The 7,864-nt window shown below is 35.0% G+C and overlaps 1 non-coding gene across 1 annotated transcript; it reads left to right on the top strand.

The window, feature by feature from the left end:
• Nucleotides 1-73: 73 nt before the first annotated feature.
• On the top strand, nucleotides 74-181 carry LOC127742931 (small nucleolar RNA R71). The gene has a single exon (XR_008004282.1). It is a non-coding gene; the product is annotated as a small nucleolar RNA R71 (small nucleolar RNA).
• Nucleotides 182-7,864: the final 7,683 nt, after the last annotated feature.

The following is a 7,864-nucleotide window of genomic DNA, read 5'->3' as shown; positions in this document are numbered from 1 at the left end:
TAGAATGGTCCAATGACATCTTAGACAATTCAGACAGACCATCATAGAATATATCCAGGATGGTCCATTCTGAAAGCATGTCAGAAGGACACTTTTTGGTCAGTTGCTTGTATCTCTCCCAAGCTTCATAGAGGGATTCACCTTCTTTTTGTCTGAAGGTTTGAACATCCACTCTAAGCTTACTCAGCTTTTGAGGAGGAAAGAACTTGGCTAAGAAAGCCGTGACCAGCTTATCCCAAGAGTTCAGACTATCTTTAGGTTGAGAGCCCAACCATACTCTAGCTCTGTCTCTTACAGCAAAAGGGAAAAGCATAAGCCTGTAGACCTCGGGATCAACCCCAATGGTCTTAACAGTATCACAGATCTGCGAGAATTCAGTTAAGAACTGAAAAGGATCTTCTGATGGAAGTCCATAAAACTTACAATTCTGTTGCATCAGAGAAACTAATTGAGGCTTTAGCTCAAAATTGTTTGCTCCAATGGCAGGGATTGAGATGCTTTTTCCATGAAAGTTGGAATTTGGTGTAGTAAAGTCACCAAGCATCTTCCTTGCATTGTTGTTGTTTTTGGCCATGTCTCCTTTTTCGAGATTTTCTGTAAGGTTTTTTCTAGATTGTTGTGCTTTAACTTCTCTTAGCTTCTTCTTCAGAGTCCTTTCAGGTTTAGGATCTGCTTCAACAAGAATGTCCTTGTCCTTGCTCCTGCTCATATGAAAAAGAAGAAAACAAAAAAGAAGGGGAATCCTCTATGTCACAGTATAGAGATTCATTTATGTGAGTAGAAGAAGAAAAGAATAAAAGAAGGAAAATTCAAACACAGAGAGGGAAGAAAAGAGGGTTCGAATTGAGTAGAAGAGAAGTGTTAGTAGATAAATAAATAAATAGAAGGAGATGAGAGAGAGGAGTTTTCGAAAATTGTTTTTGAAAAATGGTTGGTGATTTTTCAAAAATTAGAGATAGAAAAGTAGTTCGGTGGTTTTGAAAAAGATAAGAAACAAACAAAAGTCAATTTGTTGGTTGAAAAAGATTTGAAAATCAATTTTGAAAAGATAAGAAGTTAGAAAAGATTTTGAAATTGATTTTGAAAAAGATATGATTTGAAAAAGATATGATTAAAAAGATATGACTGAAAATATATTTTGAAAAAGATTTGAAAAGGAAATTAAAAAGATTTGATTTTTGAAATTAAAATTGATTACTTGACTAACAAGAAACTAAAAGATATGATTCTAGAATTTAAAGATTGAACCTATCTTAACAAGAAAGTAACAAACTTTAAATTTTTGAATCAACCACATTAATTGTTAGTAAAGTTTTTGAAAATTATGAAATAAAATTAAGAAAAAGATTTTGAAAATCAATTTTTAAAATTTTTGGAAATAAAAAAATGAAAAAGATTTGATTTTTGAAAAAGATTTTGAAAAGATAGGATTTTTGAATTTGAAATCTTGACTTGACTAACAAGAAACAACTTATTTTAAAATTTTTTGACTAAGTCAACCCAAAGATTTCGAAATATATGAGTAAAATAAGGAAAAGATATTTTTTATTTTTGAATTTTAATGAGGAGAGAGAAAAACAACTAATGACTCAAAACATGAAAATTTTGAATCAAAACCAATAATGCATGCAAGAACACTCTGAATGTCAAGATGAACACCAAGAACACTTTGAAGATCAAGATGAACATCAAGACTTATTTTTGAAAAATTTTCAAGAAAAGAAAAATATGCAAGACACCAAACTTAGAAATTTTTCATGCTTAGACACTAAGGATTCACGAATGCATATGAGAAACAAGAAAATACACAAAACAATAAAATGGAAAGATCAAACAAGAAGACTTGTCAAGAACAACTTGAAGATTATGAAGAATGAAATGCATGAAATTTTCGAAAAATGCACAAATTTTTAAAACATGCAATTGACACCAAACTTAAAAATTGACACTAGACTCAAACAAAAGACACAAAATATTTTTGGTTTTTATGATTTTATTAATTTTTTTGGATTTTTCGAAAATTATTTTGGAAAAACGAAAAAGAAGAAAAAATTTTGAAAGATTTTTGAAAACTTTTTGAAAATAAAATAATGGTTAAAACAAGAAGAAAATTACCTAATCTGAGCAACAAGATGAACCGTCAGTTGTCCAAACTCAAACAATCCTCGGCAACGGCGCCAAAAACTTGGTGCACGAAATTGTGATCTCAATGGTGCCAACAACTTGGTACGCACAATTGTAATATCACTCTTCTTCACAACTTCGCACAACTAACCAGCAAGTGCACTGGGTCGTCCAAGTAATAAACCTTACGTGAGTAAGGGTTGATCCCACGGAGATTGTCGGCTTGAAGCAAGCTACGGTCACCTTGTAAATCTCAGTCAGGCGGATTCAAATGGTTATAGAGTTTTAATAATTAAAAGATAAATAGAACGTAAAATAAAGATAGAGATACTTATGTAAATAATTGGTGGAAATTTCAGATAAGTGTATGGAGATGCTTTATCCCTCTTGAATCTATGCTTTCCTACTGCCTCCACCCAATCCTTCATACTCCTTTCTATGGCAAGCTGTATGTAGGGCGTCACCGTTGTCAATGGCTATTTTCCATCCTCTCAATGAAAAAGGTCCTCTACGGTTTCCCCCATGGCTAATCCGCTGTTGGTTCTCGATCGTGTAGTAATAGGATTTACTATCCTTTTGCATCTGTCACCACGCCCTACAGTCACGAGTTTGAAGCTCATCACAGTCATCCCATCCCAGATCCTACTCGGAATACCACAGACAAGGTTTAGACTTTCTAGATCTAAAGAAAGCTGCCAATGGATTCTGGCTTATACCACGAAGACTCTGATCTCATGGAATGGAAGCCTCTATTGTCAGGAGAGGCAACCATGCGTCGTGGACTAGAAATCCAAGAGATACACAGTCTAGCTTTTTCTGGTAAAACAGAAGTGTTTGTCAGACACGCGTTCATAAGTGAGAATGGTGATGAGTGTCACAGATCATCACATCCATCAGGTTGAAGTGCGAATGAATATCTTAGAATGAGAATAAGCATGAATTGAATAGAAAACAATAGTAATTGTATTAATACTCGAGGAACAGCAGAGCTCCACACCCTTAATCTATGGTGTGTAGAAACTCCACCGTTGAAAGTACATAAGTGATAGAGGTCCAAGCATGGCCGTGAGGCAAGCCCCCAATGTCTAAGATTGCATAAACTAATCAAAGATAGATACCCAGATCCAAATACAATAGTAAAAATTTCTATTTATACAAAACTAGTTACTAGGGTTTACAGAAATAAGTAAATGATGCATAAAATCTATTTTCGGGCCCACTTGGTGTGTGCTTAGGCTGAGCATTGAAGCTTTCACGTGTAGAGGTCTTCCTTGGAGTTGAACGCCAGTTTGTAACTTGTTTATGGTGTTTGACTCTGTTTTGTAACTTGTTTATGGCGTTTAACGCCAAAATAGGGCAGAAAGCTGGCGTTAAACGCCAGTTTGCATCATCTAAACTTGAGCAAAGTATGAACTATTATGTATTGATGGAAACCCTGGATGTCTACTTTCCAATGCAATTGAGAGCGCGCCATTTGGACTTCTGTAGCTCCAAAAATTTCATTTCAAGTGCAGGGAGGTCAGAATCTAACAGCATCAGCAGTCCTTTTTCAGCCTCTGAATCAGATTTTTGCTCAGGTCCCTCAATTTCAGCCAGAAAATACCTGAAATCACAGAAAAATACACAAACTCATAGTAAAGTCCAGAAATGTGAATTTTGCTTAAAAACTAATAAAAATATACTAAAAAGTGAATAAAACATACTAAAAACTATCTAAAAATAATGACAAAAAGTGTATAAATTATCCGCTCATCACATTGCACTGCGTATCTGAACCAGGATACATCTGTGTGTCATTCCTCTTTCTCTTCTCTGTTTTTGGTTCTACATAATAGGAGACAAAAGTAATTAATCTCCTATTTATTCTATCCTTTTATACTTCGCTACATCATATATTGGTTGTATCTCTGTTTTGGCTCTTAACTTATCTAGAGACAAATACAAAATATCTCTAATCTTCTATTCAAGATAACTCAACAGAATCCAAGTTTGAAAGCAAATTAAAAGAGGCCAAGATTCAATTTTCCATTCTCTTAGCCACTGATAACCATCAATTGGAATCAGAGATTGGTCTCAAAGAGATCAAGTTTTGTAACTTGGAGAAAAGATCTTGATGGTGAACAACATTGGTTCTAACACAGTGGCTTACATACTAACAGAAGGACAATCCAACAACAGACCTCCATTCTTCAATAGGAAAAACTACAACTACTAGAAAGATAATCATGAATTGTCCTTAAATTTCTACCAAAATTGGCGCTGATGGTGTTGTCACTCCCAAAACTGAAGCAGAATAGAATGAAGATGACAAGAAAAATGTGGAACTCAATGCCAAGGCAGTTAACGTGCTTAACTGTGAAATCAGCTTCGAGGAATACCGGAAGGTTTCAAGATACAAAATATTAAAGAAAATATGGGATAAGCTCCAAGTCACACATGAGGGTACCACACAAGTAAAAGAAACTAGGATTGACATGATGAGCAAAGAGTATGCGATATTCTCTATGAAGAATAGAGAATAAATTGATGACATGTTTGAAAGATTCTCTATCATAATTAATAGCTTGGATGCTATGGGGATTACTCATTCTGAACAGGTGCTAGTGAGGAAGGTCTTGAGAAGCTTGACAAAAAAGTGAAAAACTAAAGTTACTGTTATCTCTAAAAGCAGTAACCTAAGTTAAATGATCTATGATGAGTTGAGAGAAAAATTATTAGCATATGAAATCACTCACATAAAATATGATACAAAAAAGAAAGGAGTAAATCTTAAATCTTGCATTGAATCATTGGATCATGAATCCAGTGACTGTTTATTAGATGACGAGTTTTTGTTTTTTGCTAGAAAACTTAGAAGGATGATGAGACTCAAAGGAAGAAGTAGGGAAGGAAGCTCAAAAGAACCAAAGAAGGACTCAAGTAAGGTCATCTGCCATAATTACAGAGAAGCTGGACACTACAAATATGAGTGTCCGAAGCTGAAGAAAGAAGATAAGTCTCGGAAGGACAAGAAGAAAGGACTTATGGCTTCTTGGGAAGATCTAAAAAATGACTCTGATGAGGATGATGAATCTGACCGCAACTCTCAAGCATGCTTGATGGCAAACCACAGCCATCCTAATGAGGTAATTTTTATTTGAACCTTCTAATGAAGAATTTCATCTTATGATTGATGACCTTAATGAGAAAATAAAAAAATTTCTGAATCAATTCCATGAACTTGAATCTAAAAATGATATCCTGAAGGCTAAAAATGCTTTTCTCAAAGATAAATTAAGAGAAGCCGAAATCAATGTTGATCTTATTGAAAAAAACAAGCAGCTTAAATCTAAATTAAAAATTTTTTATGAAAAGCATTTTGTTTTTCCCTATTGGAATTACATTGAAGAAAATGAATGGTTGCATAATGAGGTTAAGAGTTTAAAACAAGACTTATCAAAATTTGATCAAAATTATGAAAATTTGGACAAATTGGTAGCTAGTTGATGAGCGGATAATTTATACGCTTTTTGGCATTGTTTTCATATAGTTTTTAGTATGGTTTAGTTAGTTTTTAGTATATTTTTATTAGTTTTTAAGAAAAATTCACATTTCTGGACTCTACTATGAGTTTTTGTGTTTTTCTATGATTTCAGGTATTTTCTGGCTGAAATTGAGGGACCTGAGCAAAAATCTGATTCAGAGGCTGATAAAGGACTGTTGATGCTGTTGGATTCTGACCTCCCTGGACTCGAAATGGAATTTTTGGAGCTACAGAAGTCCAAATGCCACGCTCTCAACTGAGTTGGAAATTAGACATCCAGGGCTTTCCAGAAATATATAATAGTTTATACTTTGCTTGAGTTTAGATTACGCAAACTGGCATTTAACGCCAGCTTTCTGCCCTATTCTGGCGTTAAACGCCAGAAACAAGTTACAAAGCAGAGTCAAATGCCAGAAACAAGTTACAAACTGGCATTCAACTCCAAGGAAGACCGCTACAGGTGAAAGCTTCAATGCTCAGTCCAAGCACACACCAAGTGGGCCCGGAAGTTGATTTCTACATCATTTACTTATTTCTGTAAACCCTAGTAACTAGTTTAGTATAAATAGAACTTTTTACTATTGTACTAGTGGTCTTTTTCCCTATTTTTGAATTCATATGTCATTTCGGGAGGCTGGCCATTCGACCATGCCTAGACCTTGTTCTTATGTATTTTCAACGGTGGAGTTTCTACACACCATAGATTAAGGTGTGAAGCTCTGCTGTTCCTTGAGTATTAATGCAAAGTACTACTATTTTCTATCCAATTCATGCTTATTCTTATTCTAAGATATTCATTCACACATAAGAACATGATGAGTGTGATGATTATGTGACACTCATCACTATTTTCACTTATGAACGCGTGATTGACAACCACTTCCATTCTACATGAAAACAAGCTTGAATGTGTATCTCTTAGATTCCTGGTCCATGCATTTGATTGCCTCTCCTGACAACAGAGCCTTCAATTTCTTATGATCAGAGTCTTCGTGGTATAAGCTAGAATCAATTGGCAGCATTCTTGAGATTCGGAAAGTCTAAACCTTGTTTGTGGTATTCCGAGTAGGATCTGGGATGGGATGAATGTGACGAGCTTCAAACTCGTGACTGTAGGGCATGGTGACAGACGCAAAAGGATAGTAAATCCTATTCCTACACGATCGAGAACCGATAGATGATTAGCCCTACATAACCCGTAGTTAGACCATTTTCACTGAGAGGATGGACGGTAGCCATTGACAACGGTGATCCCCCTACAAACAGCTTGCCATGGAAAGGAGTACGAAGGATTGGATGAAGGCAGTAGGAAAGTAGAGATTCAAAAGGAATGAGGCATCTCCATACACTTATCTGAAATTCCCACCAATGAATTACATAAGTATCTCTATCTTTATTTTACGTTTTATTTATCTTTTAATTATTAAAAATCCATAACCATTTTAATCCGCCTGACTGAGATTTACAAGATGATCATAGCTTGCTTCAGGCTGACAATCTCCGTGGGATCGACCCTTACTCACGTAAGGTTTATTACTTGGACGACCCAGTGCACTTGCTGGTTAGTTGTGTGAAGTTGTGAGGAAGAGTTGAGATTACAATTGTGCATACCAAGTTGTTGGTGCCATTGTGTATTACAATTTCGTGCACCACTAGTCAAAGACCTCTTTTTGAAAAATCTAGGTTAGGGTATTGTGAAAAATATGAATCTGTTCTCAAAAATTCTCAATTTGAAAATGTGGCCTCAACCTCCAAAGATAAAAGAGTTCAAAACCTTAATCACCTTAAAAATTCAGCAAGCAATAAATTATGTCATATATATAATCAGAATGGTCATTTTCATATTCAATGTTTCATTATTGAAAGAAAAATTGGTGATAAAGTTTACAAAGTAATTGGCAAATACAATGCACTTGGACAACCAAGAGGGTTTAACATTAAAGGATCTAAAATGATTTGGATACCTAAGGCCATTTAAGAGTTTTGTGCAGGTTTACCTAGCATCGAAGAAGAAGAATGACATGTGGTACTTGGATAGTGGATGCTCTAGGAGCATGACCGGAAAGTCCACATTTTTCATCAAGCTTTACAAATATGATGGAGGTTTTGTGACTTTCGATGACAATGAGAAAGGAAAGATAATGGCCATAGGTAAAGTGGGAAAATTTTTTTCTACATTTATTAATGTTGTATTTTTAGTTGTTGGATTGAAACACA

This window comes from Arachis duranensis, chromosome 1 (assembly GCF_000817695.3).
Source record: "Arachis duranensis cultivar V14167 chromosome 1, aradu.V14167.gnm2.J7QH, whole genome shotgun sequence".
NCBI lineage: Eukaryota > Viridiplantae > Streptophyta > Magnoliopsida > Fabales > Fabaceae > Arachis > Arachis duranensis.
This window is presented reverse-complemented; position numbering and strand designations above follow the sequence as displayed.